The sequence below is a fragment of the Dipteris shenzhenensis genome, chromosome 9 (genome assembly GCF_047967505.1).
Source record: "Dipteris shenzhenensis isolate YYH24624 ecotype China chromosome 9, Dip_SZ_1.0, whole genome shotgun sequence".
Taxonomy (NCBI): Eukaryota; Viridiplantae; Streptophyta; class Polypodiopsida; order Gleicheniales; family Dipteridaceae; genus Dipteris; species Dipteris shenzhenensis.
In genome coordinates, this window is record NC_141604.1 from 41456789 (window position 1) to 41476446 (window position 19658).

The 19658-nt window shown below is 44.4% G+C and overlaps 1 pseudogene; it reads right to left on the bottom strand.

Moving 5' to 3' along the window:
* Window positions 1-12896: 12896 nt before the first annotated feature.
* LOC147898643 (eugenol synthase 1 pseudogene) lies at window positions 12897-19209 on the bottom strand (annotated as a pseudogene).
* Window positions 19210-19658: the final 449 nt, after the last annotated feature.

Consider the following 19658-nt stretch of genomic DNA (forward strand, 5'->3'; position numbering starts at 1 on the left):
ACAACAAGTCTAACTATCGCCCATTCAAGAGATAAGCAATGCAAGCCAAGAAGCGAAAGCGGTAAGTGGTTGTTGCGCAGCTAGTAACTGACATGTATGAGGTGCCATAGGAGCTCTCCCTATTGAGGATGAGGAGGGGGCACACGAGAAGATTTCTTGGGCCTCTTCTTATTCTTCTTTTTTAGAGAGAAGGAACTTCCATTAATGCTTGAAATAAACAACCATACAAATCAAGAAGACCAAAAGGTGTTGATCATGGTAAATAAATAGAAATTGGTTGTTACCAAGAGAAACCAGCTTGTTTCCTGTGAACCTAGCTCATGCCCCAATGAATCTTTAGAATAGGGGCTAACAATTAAGGTGGACTGGCAGTGAGGATATAGAAAATACATGTAGGCCATGTCTTGCAGAAACACTTCTACTTTTTGGTAGTTGCTCTAGAGCCCGAACTCCCATGCTCCTAGATGGCATGTAGGGTGTACATAATATCTTGTCAGGTGGTGACGAGTCATTGCCAGGGGAACTTGATGCCCTCCCATCACCCAGTTGCAATGGGCAACACATCTGTTCTATGTAGTGATGCTTGACACCATCTCCTTGATGCTACCCTTGGACGAAGATGCAAGGCACGTGCAGTCAGGAGGAAACACATGATACACCTTAATCCTAATCACTTGATGGCCCTGAATCCGATAAGCTAGACCGGCAGGATCGATCAAGAAAGCATGGCCCCATCAGTGAGTCACATGGCCATCTCCAAATTGAAGTCTCGTTGCATCTGCCATGTGTTGGCCAGGTCCGGTTGACTAAATCCTCTGTGCCACTAGGCAACCCCAAAGACAGTGAGGTATCGTCTCTAGCACCTTGTCTATGCAACATGGCAACTACCATCCACCCGCATCTGATCCAACCAGGGGGCATCGACCGATAGGCCTCCATGAGCTTGTAGAGTCAAATTGATGTATGGGTGTGTGCCTAAGGGCTAGGAGTCCTATACTAAGAGTGTGTGAGAGTAGGTGTGCTAGAGTGGGTGTGATTGAGAGAATCATGGACCTGATTGAGAGATACTGGTAGAAATTTGTGGATCTAGATGCTCTACTAAGCTCACATATGATGTCACTCTTGGATGTAACTTGTGCCTATATATTGGGCATATCTCTCATGAATAATCTATCTTTTTCATCATCTTGGTATCTCCATCTTGTCTCCATGCTACTCCAACATGTAGTATCATAGCCATACTTTCCTCATTGAGCCACCACGCCCTCCTTGAGCCATGTCATCATCTTTCTCTTCGCCCTTCACCTTCTTCTTCCATTCTTCCCTCTTATGCCCATTTTTCCTTAAGCTTTTTCTCCCTCTACATGTGACTATTCCCCGAGCCCTTTGAACTGTAGAACCACCTCCCTAGGGCACACTCCCACCTAGTAGCATTTTATGAAATTTGACCTATGCTACCCGTGCCACCACTCTGATAGTCCAACCAACTTGTTGTTCATTCTCCTACTATAGGGCATCATTCCGAAATTCCTCCTAGTTGTGGCTAGGCAACAATGTGAGGAACCTCTAGTTTAAATATGAGCTCATATGCTTCAGTATTCAAGGCGCATTTGACAAATTTTTGGCCAAATCCGTTGTTCTCTCTATCGACCTACGCATCTATTCCGCCTTTCTTTACTACTAGATCTTGTCCACAAATCAAGCTTTCATTTTCCCTAGAAAGCCCTCTCAAAGCTGCTTGCTGTTGGTTGAATTTCATCCTCCAGATTCATTCTGTGTCTGCAAGCCTTTCCTCATATCTTTGGACTTTGATAGTTGACCAGTCAACATACAATTGGGGCTTTTACTTTTGAAAATCAGTTTATTGTATTTTGATTGTATTTGATCATTTTCATTAAGCCATAAGTCTTGGAAAGTTGAATGTTTGACTGATATTTCAGTTTGGCATATTTTCAAAGTGTATGTATGCAAAGAAATAGTCATCATCTGAGGGGATTTTTATGTTAAGAAGTATCATTGTACAAGAGTAGACACTGCCCTTGCAATGACAAGTGGTAAGACCCTCTTCTCCATGAATATTTTCCTTGAGTTACAACATGAACAAATGTACAAGAAGATTGGACATTCCAAGGGAATTATGAAGAATCACAAGAAGAAAGATTGCTTGATGATCTACATTGATGAAATTCAAGAAGGAAAAGTGAAGAAGGGCTATGCCAAGAACCTCTCCAATGACAATGTACCTCACACTATGGTAGCTTGGAAGAGGAGGAAAAGGACAAGATATTTCATGAAGGGGGAATTGTTCCCTAGATCAAAAATTTAGGTTCAACATACTAGGGTACTCAACCCTTGCTATATGCATAAAATGAATGAAATAAAGTGTTGTGTGTGTGTCAAATAATGGTACCTTGCAACGGATAGTCCTCCTAAAATGATTGTATTGGTTTTTGAGTGTTTTTAAGATGTCTAGGTCCTAGGTCTATACCCTTAGTCAATTTACTAAGAAAACCCCAAGATACATAAGAAACCAAGAGTCCTAGGAGTGAGTACTGGTTGGGGCCATGACTTGGAGCATCCCAGATACTATTGCTGAGAGAGGAGTGAGATATTGGTAGGGGCCATCATGGAGCATCCCATGTACTATTGTCGAGGGAGGAGGTCATCAATTTGTGGGGCAGTATGTAGAGTCAAATTGATGTATGGGTGTGTGCCTAAGGGCTAGGAATCCTATGCTAGGAGTGTGTGAGAGTAGGTGTGCTAGAGTGGGTGTGATTGAGAGAATCATGAACCTGATTGAGAGATACTGGGAGAAATTTGTGGATCTAGATGCTCTACTAAGATCACATATGATGTCACTCTTGGATGTAACTTGTGCCTATATATTGGGCATATCTCTCATGAATAATCTATCTTTTTCATCATCTTCGTATCTCCATCTTGTCTCCATGCTACTCTAACAGAGCCATCGGTTAAAAGGAGTATGAGATCCTCCATGGTCTCATGTTGGTCCAAAGACATGACCAAAAGCAAGAGATAACCTCAGGGGGGCCTCCTACTCAGCCCAACGGCACTCGCTCGATGGCATCTAGGCTATTGCCATAAGCTATAGGCGATGGCCAATGCAAGTCCTATAGGAGAAAAAGCACACCTGCACCACTTTGTCTGTGTATCCTGCTTGGGCAAGCCAAAACCACTCGCCGGAGTCCCACTGAACATCTTGGAGCAGATGACCCTCCCATAGCCAAAGACACCACCATGCTACCTCCCAATTAGATAAAACTATGTCAAGGTTGATAGTCCACTTTGCCCAAGTGGCCACTATCTTGCACGAGCCCATTTAAGACCTCCTCCTCCAATTGGTCTCTCTCTGTGTCAAACTACAAAAGGCCCCCCATCCCCACCTTGTAGTACATGGGATGATTGCTGACCTCTAGGATCTGCTGGTCCGCTACCTTTGGCTCGCTCCATCTGTTGGCCCTTGGTCGCAAGAAAAATCCCGCGAAAGTGAAGGAATTGACTGTGAAGAGGAACTCCCATCCTTGGTGATAACTGCCCAGACCAATGATGGGGGATCCAAGTGGTGCTCAATCCCTCCTACCAAGAGTTAAGAATTGCTACATCAATCTTTGCCATCCTTTTGCCTACCCCTCATGCGAGAGTGTCTGCATCTAAGTGCATAAGTGAAATAAGCTAGAAATATAGGTTGGCTTGGGTCATGTGCTTGCTTAGAAGTTTATAAATCTTGGGTAACAAAATCTAATTAAAAAAGTTAAAATGAGTGAAACGGGGCGATGTATTCAAGCAATAAGTGAAAAAAACTAAAGATTGCAATTCTTAAAGGGTGAAAGATCAAGTAAAACAAGTGCTACGAGCTACATTCTTGGGAGTTTGGAGAGGGTTTTTCACCTCTCCCTTGTAATTGAACAAGCTTAGAGCCTCTCTTTCAGCAAGAATGCTCATCCCTTACATATTATGGGCCAGGGTTTAGAAGGGTGGGATGTAGGACTCACAAGAATTCTAGCAAGCTATAGAAGAAAGTGAGCAAATCTAGCACCTTGGGTTTGAGAGTACTTTTGCTAGAAGATATTAAGCTAAGATAACACCACCATGCGCCCCCCCTTCCCGGCGCTCTCCCTGCCTCTTGTGCAACCCCCCCCCCTTGCCTACCATCTCCCTCCCCCCCGCTCTCTTGCCTCTCTCCCTCCCCCTCACCTACTCTACCCTATGATTTCTTACCCCCCTTCTCTCCCCCTCCCAACCCCTCCCCTCCCCTCTCCAGCCCTCTCCTTGTCGTTGTCTCTGTGCCAACATGGACTTAGGTAGTAGAGAATGTGTGTGTAGAGTAGTGGCAAAGCTTCGCTTGTACTTGCATAAGGCTAGGAATAATCTCTCTTAGGAATCCTCAACATGCAAGTTCTACTTGCGATTCCTACATGCGAGTTCTACATGCAACTCCTACATGCAAATCCTACTTGCGACTCCTACATGCAACTCTTACTTGCAATTCCTACATGCAACTCCTACATGCAATTCTTACATGCATGTTCTACTTGCAACTTCTACATGCAATTCCTACATGCATGTTCTACTTCTCTCCTTCTCCGAGCCCCTCCACTTGCCCCTCCTCTCCTCTTGCCAACCCTCCCCCTTGATGTGAACTCTTCCTAGCCCTCCCTCTAGAGAACCTCGTGAGCTCCATTCCCCTCCTTGGCCTCCACATGCCCTTGCCCCTCCCTAGGCCTCTCGCCTGCTCTCTTGGTCCCCCTCGCGTTGGGTCTCTCCCCCCTACATGCAAGTCCTACTTGCGACTCCTACATGCAACTCCTACTTGCGATTTCTATATGCAACTCCTACATGCAATTCCATGCATGTTCTACTTGCAACTTCTACATGCATGTTCTACTTGCAACTTCTACATGCATGTTCTACTTCTCTCCCTCTCCAAGCCCCTCCTCTCCTCTTCCCAACCCTAACCTTGACGTGAACTCTTCCTAGCCCTCCCTCTGGAGAACCTCATGAGCTCCATCCCCCTCCTTGGCCTCCACATGCCCTCGCCCCTCCCTAGCCCTCCCTAGCCCTCTTGCCTGCTCTCCCGGTCCCCCTCGCGTTGGGTCTCTCCCCTATGCTATTGCCCCTCCCCAGCCTCCCATGTTTCACTGCTGTCCCTCTCCATCTCCTCTCTCTTGTCTCTCTCCTCGATGACCTCTACTCTCTCTCCCCATATGCTAGGTTAGGCTAAACTACATTGTTAGATAAGGTAAGGTTAGGCTAAGTTAGGCTATGTTAGGTCAGGCTACGTTAAGCCAAACTAGGTTACATTAGGCTAGGTTAGGTTAGTCTAGGTTAACAAACCTTTACAATGATTGGAGTTCTCTACATGTTGGTCTTGCGCTCATTGCCATTATATAGCATTAGATAAGCCATTAGGTACCCTAAGAAGAAAGAGCATCAATAATTCAAATAATATTATCAATAAGAGTGTATAAAATTCAATCTTTGATGCTTATACCACTGCTATTGTATGTTTGGTTGCACTTAATGTACATGTTCCCTTTCACCAAGCTTGTTCCACCATACTCTAGGGCAACCACATAGCCATGTCCCAATTGGGCCCTTTACCCTCAGCCATTTCACAAACACCTAATCTATTGAAAAGCGGCACATATTTTGTTAGTGGTGGGGATTGAAGGGGGAAATGGATTCAAATGGTGATGGTAACTTTTATTAAGCTGATTCCACCATTCGGTTCCCAACTAGATTGGTCTTTGACCCCCTGTGGCTTGTTTAGTCTAGAAATTGCTAAAAAATATTGTGGTTGGTTTAGAAAGGGAAAGGGATTCTAGTGATAAAATGGCCTTAAGCTAAGCCTAAGCCCATAGTGCACAATTATTTCCCAATTTTATGGTCTTAGCCTACCCCCAAATGCTCACCTTATTGACATTCGTCCTAGTACATGCTAAAACAAGTGAATAGTGTTGGAGATGTCCCCACTTGTGAGCCCCCATATAAGGAGGACACAAGGGACCTATGACTATAAGGAGGAAAGAATATGGGGCAGATCTGGAGCAGCAATTGGGTTGTAGGAGGCATAGCAATAGCAAGCAATAAGGGCCAGTGGCAAGGTCTCTATATAGGCATGTCAGTCGACAACCAACCCCTATATAACCCCCCCCCCCGTATTTTCCATTAGCCACCACTGAAGCCTACAAGAGGTAGCGTGGTCACCTTTGAGCTTGTTTGACTCAGTGTTTGGTGGAACCCAGATCTACCTGGATGATGACCTCACCCTCCTACAGCAGGAACACTGGAGGGAAGGTATGGTAAGCGTCATGGCAACGAGAGAAGCAGGGAAATGGGTTGCATACAGAGATTGTAGGGTGATCATCTGAGAGAGAGGAGATCAGGACCGGGGGGAGAAGGAAGAAAAGGAAGAGAAAGAAGAGGGTGAATTATGATGGTGTCGGGCCAAGGGGACACAAAGTGGACTAAGAGTTGCAGTGTGGAATTGCAATGGCACACTCTGGTTTGATCCAGGTGGTTTCTCGGAGACATACACTGATAGAGACATGGTCTTCTATACTGAGACACATGAGAGCCCTGAGAGAGGACTGCCCACTGTGACATGATATACATGGGAGTCATCTCATAGGAAGGAGACGAGGAGAGACACTGGTGTGCAGAGTTTGGGGGGAGTGGCTATCCTCTTTAGATCACACATGAAGCCTCTCATATCCGTGGCACAGAGAGAGGAGCACGCACGACACATGTGGATACAAGTCCAACTACCAAATGCACGACTGATTCTCATAGCAGTATGTTATTTTCCCCCGGATACTTCATCCTATGCACGTGAGGTCACCACAGAAGGGCAAAACCCATATAAGTCGATTCAAGATGATATCATTGAATTCTCCAGGCAGGGAGACATCCTCCTTCTTGGTGACTTCAATGTACGCACAAGGAATAGGTAGGTGGGCCTACTGGACTTTGCATTGGATTCCCTCAGTACTGGAACTAGATGCAATTGAGCTCGGGATAGTGACACTCTGCAGATGCACCACAAGTGAAAGAGTATGGATGACATCTACTTGAGCTAGGGGCTGTTCATGATTTGATCATTTACAATGGTCTACAGAGATGGCCATCATTGGGTGGTCTCACTTGCTTCCCACATGGCGGAGGGACAAGCATGGTGGACTACCTATTGGGTCCCTTGGCCTTTACCTCACAAATATACGACTTTATTGTGCCGCCTCCCCCACTCGGTGCTAATCACTCGTACTTAGCCCCTTGTATCTCTACCCCTATGCCAGTCACACGGAGGGTCCCCCCTCACCCACTTGTGTACAGGTTCACTTTGATCATGCCCTGGACCCCATCTATGTGTGCAACCTGGCAAAGGGACTTCCAGCCCTACTATTGGAGATGTTGTAGACCTCGCCCATGCCTCAAACACCCTTGCCAAAGTAGTCATGGACGCAGCCATCAGCTCTTTCCCCACGACTTGATCTGCACGTGCCTCACTAGGAAAGATGCCACATAATCCTTGGTATGATGATGAGTGTAGAGAGATGAGAGCTCACCTCACACACGAGCGAGCCCTTGGCCACATGACATCATGCAAGGCACAATGAATCTCATGGCGACTGACACGTAAGCGGTGGGCCTCCTTCACCCACAGAATGGACGAGGTGATCAATTCATTTCGAGGGGGGGATCCCACCATTGGTTGGGGGCTTCTATCAGAGGGGAAGCCACCAATACCCATCACAAACCCAGGTATTTGGCACACTTATCTCTCTATGATGTCCCGATGTAGGCCCCACCTAATATGTCCACTATTATTCCCAGGCCCACCACTTGCCACTTGTTCACTGCACAGAATGTGCGGGCTACACTCAGTCGGCTTCATAACTGGAGAGCACGGGACCATGAGGGGCTACGGACTGAGCATTTCGATCATGGACAGGAGGTTTTGGCTCCGGTACTAGCATAGATGTTCAACCATGCCATATGTCACGGCTTCCCACCCTCATGGAGTACCACCACCATAGTACCGATACACAAGGTAGGTGACCCCATGGATACTGGGAACTATCGCACTCTCATGATCGGCCACACATTGGCCAAGATCTATGGATCGATGCTAGAGTGGGAGATCAATAGCCATATAGAGGCACATGGGCAGCATACTCTAGGGCAGACAGGTTTCCGGAGACAGCACTCCACTCTAGACCACATCTTCACCCTAAGGACTATCATTGAGAAGGCAAGGTCGAGATGCCAAAAAGTCTACGCTTGTTTTGTAGACTGTCGGAAGGCCTTCGACACTATCCCGCAATCCCGCATGATCAGGAGACTATAGGATATGAAGATTCCAAAGGTTCTGATCTGGGGAGTGGTGATCCTATACGAGTCCATCAAAGGGAGAGTTCGTGTCCCAGGAGGCCTATCAGACTGCGTTGAGAGCACAATCAGAGTAAAGCAAGGATACCCTCTCTCACCGACTCTCTTCAGGCTCTACATTTATGAGATTACATCTTTCATAGATCGTCTAGGAGGCGAGGGAGGATCGGTAGCAAACTTGCTGATATAGATTCTACTATATGCGGATGACATAGTCCTACTGTCATCTTCGGCAGAGGGACTACAGAGACATCCAGATGCTCTAGAGGTGTTTTGTAGAGAGAGAGACCTAATGGTTAACCTTAGGAAGACCAAGATCATGATCTGCAACACCTCTTACATAGTGCTTCACCGACATAGCTTTACATACCACAATCAGCTAGTGGAGATTGTGCAATCCTACACAAACTTGGGTGCAGTTTCACAAGGCCAGTTTTCACGATGACCCACGTAGCTAGAGCACGACTCACACGAGGTCATGGTGCTTTGGCCCGACTAGAGCGACAATGCTTCCAAGTGCACTTCTAGGCTCCACCGACGAAGTGTTGGCTTTTTGACACTCTAGTGAGGTAGGCCGCCACCATGTATGCGGCACCTTTTTGGGGGTGTGATATTTCAGCAGCAGAATGGAGGAGACTTGAGGGGCTACAGGTGATTATGGGCTCTAGGATGATTTGGAGTAAGCCCTCAGTCCCCCATCAAATAGTACATGCAGAGTTTGCCATGACCCCTCGCCCTCAGTCCCCCATCAAATAGTACATGCAGAGTTTGCCATGACCCCTCTCCAGGTTGATGCTCAAGGGGGTCACTATGTATAAACCCTCTATATCACGTGTGTCTAAGGCCTATATTTAAAATCCCTTATCTGTAAAATTTTTCATTAATAAAATGTACCCCTTTTCTATACAAATATGTAAATTTTTTCCAAAACTATTTTTAATAGTCCCTTATGTATATTTATTTCTGTAAATTTTAGAAATAAAAAATATCCTTTTGTTGAACTCACGTGATAGTGTGACATATGATGAGTGACCCCCCCAAGGGTTCATGCCATTTTTCAGACAGTGACTTTCCTCCATAGAGTTTGGGACCTACCTCGCGAGAGACTTCCAAGGCTAGCACTAGAGTCCTCCATACAACTAGCAGAGAGTGGGGTAGGTATAGCATGGTTTGCACGCATCACTGCATGGTTTGCTAGTGACGGCATTCAGATGGATCGGCTTCCCCCGTTTCAGTATAGCATGGGTGCACCGCCTGAGTTGACTCCACACGATGAGATTAACCACATCATACTCGTCTAGCTCCACACATGTCGCACTTGGGGGGGGAACCAAGAGTTCCCCACCAAGACCCAGCTCTACTATGACCACTTTCTGAGAGTATTGGAGGAATTAGACCTCAATATCTCGAGGACAGAGGAGTCCCACATGCACTGAGGATTGCCATCAGACAGAGGCCGATCTCGTCCCATTAGCTAAGGATCAAGACAGGGAGAGCTGCACGCATGTCTCATACCCAGAGAGCAGTGGACTTGAAGGCTATGCACAAAGGGGGAGGTCGAGACAGAGGAGCACTTTCTATGTGTCTGCCTAGCCTACTATGAGATTCGAGGGCGTTACCACTACCTTTTGCAAGAGGGGTATGACGTTGGCCCACTCTCACAACTGATCCACTTCCAGGACCAGGTCTGTATTGAGCTCTCCCTGATGGAGATGCGATGACACATGGAGACACTAATAGGATGGGACCACCGCGCCACAGGGTACTGAGAGTAGAGACATGTCACGGATTTCTATGCATTTGACTTAGCCCAAGGGCACTCTGGGATAGTGGAGGAGGAGCTAGCCGACATGAGAGATATATGGATCGGTGGAGGATGGGACGAATACACCTGATGAAATCAAGGTGGTACGAGATCAACTTGCCTTAGTCGGTCAAAAGCGTGACTCAGGCTAGCTAGCACTACTGACGCTGGGGACGCTCCCACTATGCTTCAAGGGTTTTGTAGCCACTGTTACAATAGGAGAGAGGACCAAGCCTCTTACGTTCAATAAAGACAAACCCAACAAGGGGAAGTCTAAGGATTCCAAAGGCAAAGCAGAAGATGCAGAGAAGAAGAAGAAAGTCAAGTGCTTCTACTATGAGAAGCCTTGCCATTATGCTAAAGATTTCCGCAAGAAGAAATTAGATCTAAAGTAGAAGAGGGAGTCCAAGCCCAAGAAGGAGACAAAGACTGACTGAGCAACGTTACTACTGGTGAGCTTTTCTTAGTCATTGGGCATTGCTAAGCTCATGCAGCAAGTGAGGACATGGAGGGTAGGAATGTGGACAACGGGGCATCAAAACACATTTCGAACATGCAAGAATGGTTCAAAACCATGGAAGGTACACATCCCGTCTCTAAATTGACGATGGGAAACAATGGCACATGTTGTGTCAAAAGTATTGGCAGCATACCATCCTGCATTAAGTAAAGAGCCATTGAGGTAATCTCTAGTGTTCTTTATGCTCCAAATCTATGCAAGAACTTGCCTTCTGTTAGTCAGATATTGAAGATTGGCAAGCTTTGGATGATATTCAAATGGAGTTGTTATCAAAACCACAAAGACTGGGGATATTGCAATTCAAGGAATTTATGGTGTTGAGGATTCACAAACGGAAGGCCAAGAACCTATCCATAGAGGTTAAAATGCCTATAGTGGCCCTATTGAGTGGGAATCCTGCTCGGGTGGTGCACGACTAAGAAACCCTTTGTATCACGTGCATTCAAGGGGTATTAAAAAATTCCCTCAACTAAAATTAAAAAAATTCTCTCAACTAAAATTTTTAGGCAGGCAGCATAGCGAGATCAATTCAAAAGCCAAGCCGTGGTTGCATCACTTGTTACCCTAATTCAAGTTGTGGTCACCTCCACTCTAAAAGCCTTGGTCACCTCCACTCTAATTCAAGGTGTGGTTTGCTTTTTGCATGGATGCTAACTTTGCGCTACGAGTTGCTCTCCCATCGTCTTTAGCTTCAGCTTCAGCAATCGTTCTGCTTTGCAATCGTCTTCAACTCCAACGTACCACCATGCCACCATGCTCCAGGTGCGTACCTTTGTTAATGGGCTTTTTAGCTTCAACTGCTTTTCCTGACGATGGGAGAGCTGCTGGTGTGCTGTGTGCGATTTGGGAGAGATTTTCTTTTTGAGCCTACATGCAGCCCTGGAATAGATCTGCGACTGTTCCAGGCTATTTCAAACCTCCAAAATCAGCGACAATGCCTACCTAACCAGTCATCTAAGGCTCAGCCAGTGTTGGAACAGCAACGTGCCTATTCCTTGAGCCTACACACACAGACAGCGGGTTCTCTTCTATTATCGAAAAGAACTTGCTCGGGGCAACGCAGAATGGACGACCCAATTGTTTTCATGTCCAGGTTGATTGCGGAGTTGTTGGAGCTGTGCAGCTCATTGAAGGGTCTGTTGAGTCCCAAGGGCCCGAAGCGGTGGTTGCAAACGGAGCTTCTTCGCTCGAATTGGGGAATGCAAAAGCTCCACCAATTTAGAGCTTGAAGGAACCGCTTGATATGAGCACTTGCAGGTCTCCACGGATTTTGGAAAAAAAATCTGGGCGCTGAAGACATTACGAATCACGTGAGTGCCATCTCTGGGCTTTCCACCACCTCGAACGCAGCTCAATTTGATGCTAAAGACGAGCTGCAAGCGGATGGGAGAGATGCTGTGCGGCACGACATGACAATAGGCGGGGTGGTAAACTTTGGAGGAGGAGAAGATGCGGACAGCGACAGCGAAGATGACTTGTGAATTGTCCTCAACGATGGTAATCCGTTCTTTGAAAGGGGAGTTGCAGTAGCTACTGAGCAAGGCAGCGAAGATGAAGATGGAGAGGATTTCGTTGTACTGGCAGGTACTGAAGCTGCGGACGATCGAGAATGGGGTGAGGAAGCATCGATGCCAGTTGAAGGGGCTCAAGGTCTGGTAGCGGACAAATTGGTCCCTGTTGGAGGAGAAAAGCAAACAGCGCTGAATGCAAAGGGAGCTAGGCTGCATCAAGGAGCTTCACGCATCATAACCTTATGTAGGCCATGCTTATCACAGCAGTTATCGAGTAAATCCTCTTCTTTACCATGGACGCCGAGCAATCGTAAAGCTAGTATATAGACTATTGAAAGACAACCTTAGGATCCAAATGCTTGACCAAAGCGTTTTTTTAGGTGCTTGTAGGCTGCACATGTTTCCCACTGGTCCTACTTCTGGATGTACAGGCAATCTAACACTATCTTGAGTTTGGCTATTTACTACCATTGTTGTAGTTCTTCGTTTATGATCTTGGCAGGAATCATATCTTGCAGCTTTTCATCTGCAATGTCCCGAGGTAGGAGTTTGTGTTGCAATCTCCCTTAGTCTCTCTCTTAACATTTTCATCTGCAATGTCTCGAGGTAGGAGTTTGTGTTGCAATCTCCCTTAGTCTCTCTCTCAACATTTTCATTCTCTGTCTCCCAAGTGGCTACGACTTCCGGCCTTTCGTTTTATGTCAACGGATACAATCGCAAGGTTCCGCCCGACTCTCAAAACCTTTGCTTTGATTTCCACTTCTTCCTGGAAACAAAAAGACGCCCAAAATTAAACATCTATACTCGTGAATTTACAGGAAACAGCATCTGAAAAAGAAACTAACCTCCATGGGTGCTTATGCCATGTATGAAACATTCCCGATATGTGTGACTCTGGTGGAGAATATTACGGCCGATCTGATGATATCTACAAGCGAGCAATAGCTCCGCCGTTGAGGAGCAAAGCTGTAGGGGATCGTATTCTAAGGATGATTGCTTTGACAGCTGTTATCAAATTGAGTCTTAAGTTTGGGGGGAGTTTAAATCGCAGGTCTTTGGTATACAAATGACAAAGTGCAGGAGTTCTTGGTGGAGTATGATCAAATTGGCTACGGGGACATCTCTCTTTAGGCAGGCAGCATAGTGCCATCAAACACAAAATCCAAGCTCTCCTTGAGCCATGTGTCCCTCTATTTTTCTAAAAAGACATATTATGCAACAAAAATATTCTTAAAAGAAGACATTATTATGTAATGTGCAAAATATACGATTTGCAAAATACACGACACAAGATCCCAAGGAACACACATAAATCATAGACGATACAAGATCCCAAGGAACGGCACATTTCTTGGCCTTATAATTTTTGGAGAGAAAGTGTGCCAACTCTCCCCTGACATGAACCTGTAGTTACACGAACATGTGGTTATATATAATGTGAAATTTGTGCCCACATTATCACGTTTTCATATGATTATATGGATTGCCGACTTTCTATCCACATGCCAACTCTCTATTCACATCAATGTGTGGTTATATACAAGATGTGAACAATGCTATGCATTTATACATAACAATAAAACAAAGATTTGTCATGCGAATAAGAAAGCATTTCAAGTGTGCTTCGTTTCTTGTATACCTTCATGACATATCTTTTTACATTTGCAATGTAGGCTCGAGACATGACTTACGATCAGTTGACATGGCTTGTCATCTATACCAATATCATGTGGATTACACGCAATTCATATGGCTAGTTATCTACAAGCACATCCAAAGACTAGGTACTTTTATATTTTAATTTGCTATCATTCATAGAAATCAAGCGAACATTTACTGAAAAGTGACTATGTGCTTATCATAATAGTATCCAAAATAAAGATGATTATACACTAGTGTCCCATCATGGCCATTCATCGATACATATTTAGAAGAGTGGCAAAAGATGCTCTCTAAATTTATAACAAAAAATGAATATTTCTTGAGTTCCACCCTCGAACATCAACTCATCATTCACTTTCACAATCTAACAACTGCTTGCGCGGATCTAGTTACCCCAATAAGATCACCCCTCTTTACTTATTAACTAATGGATTTTTTCCTTGAATCAAAAAACCCCTTTTGCTATTGTGTAATCCTGTTAATTTTTTTTTAAAAGTTGAATTGAAATACCCCTCCTTTTGAATGCATGTATTACACTAAATGTTTTTGAGGTGAACCCCTCGAGAAATCTTGTCCTCTGGAGAGACCTCTCCGACTGGATGAACGGACAGATGGTGACACCCCAAGAAATGGCTGCCAAGATAGTGGAAGTCCCTATGGAGGAAATAGGCCTGTTGAAGATCCTGGTTAATAAGCTGGGTCAATATTTCAAGAGTGACGACACCAGTGCTGTGATCCCAATTACCTACCAAAGCAAGAATGCCATAGTACTCTTGCACAGAGGAGTAGGTGTTAGCATCATCACTAAACAATGCTGGGCTAATGGGGAAGGACTGACCTTGAAAACACCAACTTGGTCATCAAATTAGCCGATGGAGCAACTGCCCAACAAGGAGGGGTGTTGAGGGACATTAAGATCAAAACCTTTGGCCTCACCTATCATGTCTGGTTTGTGGTAATGGATTTCCATGGGCAACCAAATGGTTACGATGTCATCTTGGGAAGACCCTTCATGTGCATGGCCAAACTTGATTGGTCCTCAAATAGGATCTATTTGTGCAAGGATGGTCAAATCGTTTGGGTCGACCTCCAGACATGGAAGGCCCATCCCCTCATTGGCAACTTATTCACCTGAGTCACATACTACCCAAAGAATTGCCTCCCTAAATGTATTCTAAGCATGCAACAAGAAGGATTGTGCAAGGACCAAGATGATCATTGGTATGCTCCACTACTAGAGCCCGACTTCTCACAAAACTGGATGTATATCCTTGCTACAATAGATGCAGTTGAGAAGACAGGGACAAAAATGGCAGCCCATGATCCCTAGATGCTTGGAAAAATAGTCCCCTAAAATATGATTAACATCCTCAGGGCACCAAAAGAGGTCTAAGGGGTGTGGAAAGTAAAGACGGACCTCCATTGGTTGAGGTATGTGGGTGACAATACCACACTCCATGAATTCTCGACTAATTGGGGAGCTAGGCTAGATAGAATCAAGGCTCCCTTAGGATCCTTAAGAGTAGAAGAAATGCCTCCACGTACAGTCAAGCCCCCATTAGAAGTTGATCCATCGCCACGTAAGGATAAGGATCCCAAAGCCAAAACCCCCAAGACTTCATCCACAAAGGAGTAGCCCTCACTGAATGTCTTGGAAGATGAGAAGGAAGAGATGTTGGTCTACGTCAAGTCCCCAATCATTTCAAGGCATATTCAATCCAAGATCACAAGATAATTCTTGAGCTAGCCAAGCAAACTAAAGAACAAGGGAAGCATCAAGCGTATGATGGCCCCCAGCTAAGGTCAAGGAAGTGGACCTTGCATCAAACGGCAGAGACCCTAAGCCATTTTATATAGCCGATGACCTCTCCTCGGAGCAAGAGGAAGCTCTGGTTACCCTCTTGTAGGAGTTCTAGGATTGCCTCACTAGGAAATATATTGACATGAAGGGTGTGCCATAGGAGGTTGTACAACACACCATCCCCATGATGGATGACATAAGGCCATTGCGATAGAGACCCTACCTTATAAATCCAAAGTATGCAACGATTGTTCGGGAAGAGATACAAAAATTGAGCGATGCAAAATTCATATATGAGATTCAATATACAAAGTGGCTATCCCCAATAGTCATGATAGTGCTAAAAAAGAACAATAAAATTAGAGTATGTGTAGATCTCAAACAGGCAAATGCCGCGACAAGTAAAGACCACTATCCACCACCCTTTACAAAGCATGTCCTGTGGAGAGGGTCGCTCACAAGGAAGCTTATAGCTTCCTAGATAAGTTTTTGGGATATAACTAAGTGTCCATTGCACCACAGGACTAGCGCAAAACTACTTTTGCCATGTAATGGGGAGTTTATGCTTCAAAGGTGATGCTTTTTGGGCTCACTAACCCCCTTGCAACATTCCAAAGGCTTATGATCATGGCATTCAAGGAATACCTGAGGGACTTGCTAGAGGTTTTCCTAGATGACTTGTGTGTTCATTCCAAATGGGATGACCATCTCAAGTACCTGAGAAAAGGATAAGCATCCACCGCATGATGCGTCTGGTCATGCATGGTTTATTGACCAAGTAAAGGAGTGCCTGGAGATCTACAAAGAAGACAAACCTGTTTGTCAATATGTAATGTCAGAACTTTTTGACCACATACACCATGGCGAGAGTCCTTCTTGCTCCATTGTGGTGTAATTCATTTTGGCCTCATTTAGTTGGTGGCTTGCAAAATATATCGGGTAGTCCAAGTTGTACTCGCTTGGTTGCGCCAACACGCACCCTATTGCAAATTTCAAAGCATCGATATGGACATGAAAGACCAGGTCCCAGTTGGTTGCTTGTAAGATCGGGTTGAGGCTAGGACAAACTTGATTGATTGATAGAGAGGAGGAGTTATTTCCAGTCTTTTGATAAGAGTATAGATGTCCTAGGCACCTACTTGGGAGCTTGAGATGATTTTGAAGACCTCATTAAGTACATGCAAGACTACATTGCGAGTTTTGCATATCAACTTGATGAGTCTACAAAAAGATGAGTCCCAATTTATTATTTAAAGTACTTGTTCAATCAAGAACCCAGGTTCATGAAGCGTTTAGACGCTTTCGAGCCCAACTCACACCCCTAGGGTTTAGGGAGATGGACACTGATGACCTCCTAGCATGTGGAGTCATCGAAAACACAGGAAATAGGTTCCTATCCTGGGAAATGACCTTTATTTTCCTTTTCCAGGAGGGACAAATGGAAGAGGAGGCCTTGACCTCAAGCCCTGACCCTACCCCTGCCCTTTCCGATCCTCTTATTTCTATAGATAAGCCCAACATCTACAATGAATAGCCCATAGATGAAGAAGCTGAGGAGTGTCATTAAGTGTGTTGGAAAGCGCGTAACTCCTCGTAGTGCAACCATTGTAATTTCATATTTAAGCATTAAATCCAACAATCTATCTTCCTCTCTCTTAGTTACATGAAATAAGAACTATCTAGGGTTAGAAAATGTGTCACACAATATCCAATCGTTAGTTGCAATATCATAGCCGTACTTATATAAACACACCTAAAGAAATAAAAAATACATAAATGTTTGCAATTTTGTTTAAAAATTCACCCATAGAGCTACCTTAAATATCTTGTTATATAGTTTGTTAATTGTATCGTTCCACCTTTGGCACACTTTGGCATATCCGGTGTCAGCTAGGACACATTTACACTATACATCACTTTAGAAACAACAAATGCAGTGTTTATTATCACACAATGCTTGATACTAGAGATTGGTTAGACAAGCACTCTTGTGATTTTCATACAAGCAATCCAAAATGTGTCCAAAGTACGTAGCTATAATCAATCTCACAAGATTGAGATGTCAATTAATATTTTGCAATTGGCATCTTGAATTTTCACTACAAATACTTCTCAAGCATTGCATCCAAAGTAGTGCATTTTACTTTTGGATAGAGGCTTCCACATCACTGACACCAAGTTCAAAATTACAATGTCCACCCTTCACGAATATGACATCAATGTATGTAGGATACAAATTTCTTGGATAATGTGTGCCTATAGATAACCAAACGAAACAACTTAGAAACCAACTAGAGAAGTTGCTAAACCTTCACTCAATATATAAGGTCCTTATCTCTGTATTCCCATGATAATTTTTAAGTACATAAGGTCCTCTTCTACTTTCTTTAAAATAAATTTAGTTAATTTTATAAATCAATTTTATAGAAGGTCCCCACATAAGGGGGGGGAAAATATAAGTCAAAGCATGAGGTAGCCCACACATGCCTTACCTTTTGCCTCTTTTATCAAATCTTCCTTTGAGATAAACACCTTATCAAGGCTCTTCCCAATTTTTCTCTCCCATAACTCCACGACCTCAGCTTGAGAGATAGTATTTGTAGGCAGTCTTAAATGTACAGTTTTATTTAAAGTCCTTGGATCCATGACAATCTTCATAGTGTACAATCCAATAGCCTCTTCTCTTAAAAGGACAATTGTTACGAGATAGCTAATTAGTACCTTTGTGACAAGTGCGGATAGAGCCTATTAAGATTGCATAAGGTAAGTTATCTTAATAAAATATGTTATTTGTAATTCTCCTAATCGTTGACTGTAAGGTAAGTTATCTTAATAAAATCTGTTATTTGTAATTCTCCTAATCGTTGACTGCCTCCCCTTCCCACTCATACGCACGTCCAATCAATGAAATGCGATGCCCAAATTGCAGTGTATAATTGCATCTTTGAGACTACTCTCTAGAGTAGAAACTAATGCTTTGAATGTTTAGTGTGCTGCCATAAATCTGTTAAACCTGTAACACACCTTTTGCATTACCATCGCCATAGATACGAACTTTATCCCTTAGTGGAGATGCAAGTCCCGGTTGCATGAGGCCCTTCAGATAATAATCTTTGAAGCCAAAGTTTGAGACGTAGGTATGAGGTATCCTTGCATCCTCTGTAGCCCTATGAATTTTTAATTTACAAATGGAATTGAACTGGGCAAGCTCGAGGCTTTGGACATGATACACATCGATGCCGAACTCTGATGGAATAAAGCGCTGCACACATCGATAGAAGGTGATAAAATCATGAATCATTGAGGCAAGTAGAAGTTAAAGCCACCGTAATGCTAGCAGGGGATGAGTGCATGCATTACCTTGATAGTTCCTACTTCCTCGTCCTACTTCCTCGATGGTAGAGATGATGTGCATCTGGTTCATTATTTGCTCTTCTGTCACTGCCAATATCACGATGTCTACTCGTTTTATCGCAGCCAAGACGCTTTCGTAATCTTCCATGGAGCCCAGGAAAAAAAAAACACTCGATCATCTATGTCGTAACCAAAGAGGAGGACTGAAATAAACTTTTAGAGAGAGCATAGCAAAGAACCTCGAGAATAGTGATGCAAGCTACTTGCAGCGAGGCGATCAAGTGGCATTTGGACAGTATGGTAGAGGGTCGGACGAGGGCGAAAGTGGGGTGATGGAAGGAGGCACTAGAAAGAGTGATGAATTTTCCAATGTTACCAGTGGCTCCGATGCCCAGCACTCTCCCAGCACTCTACTCTTCTCAGCTTCCATGGCTAGAGAGCCAAAGACACTGCCTCTCACTGACAGCAAGCTGCCGTCTGATAACAAATGCAAGCCGATATCACATGGGTGAGAATCTTTTTGTCATTATAAGTCCCATCCTAGACCACTTGGTGTAGGTATAGGACTCTAGGTCCTACGATGGATTTAGAATTAGA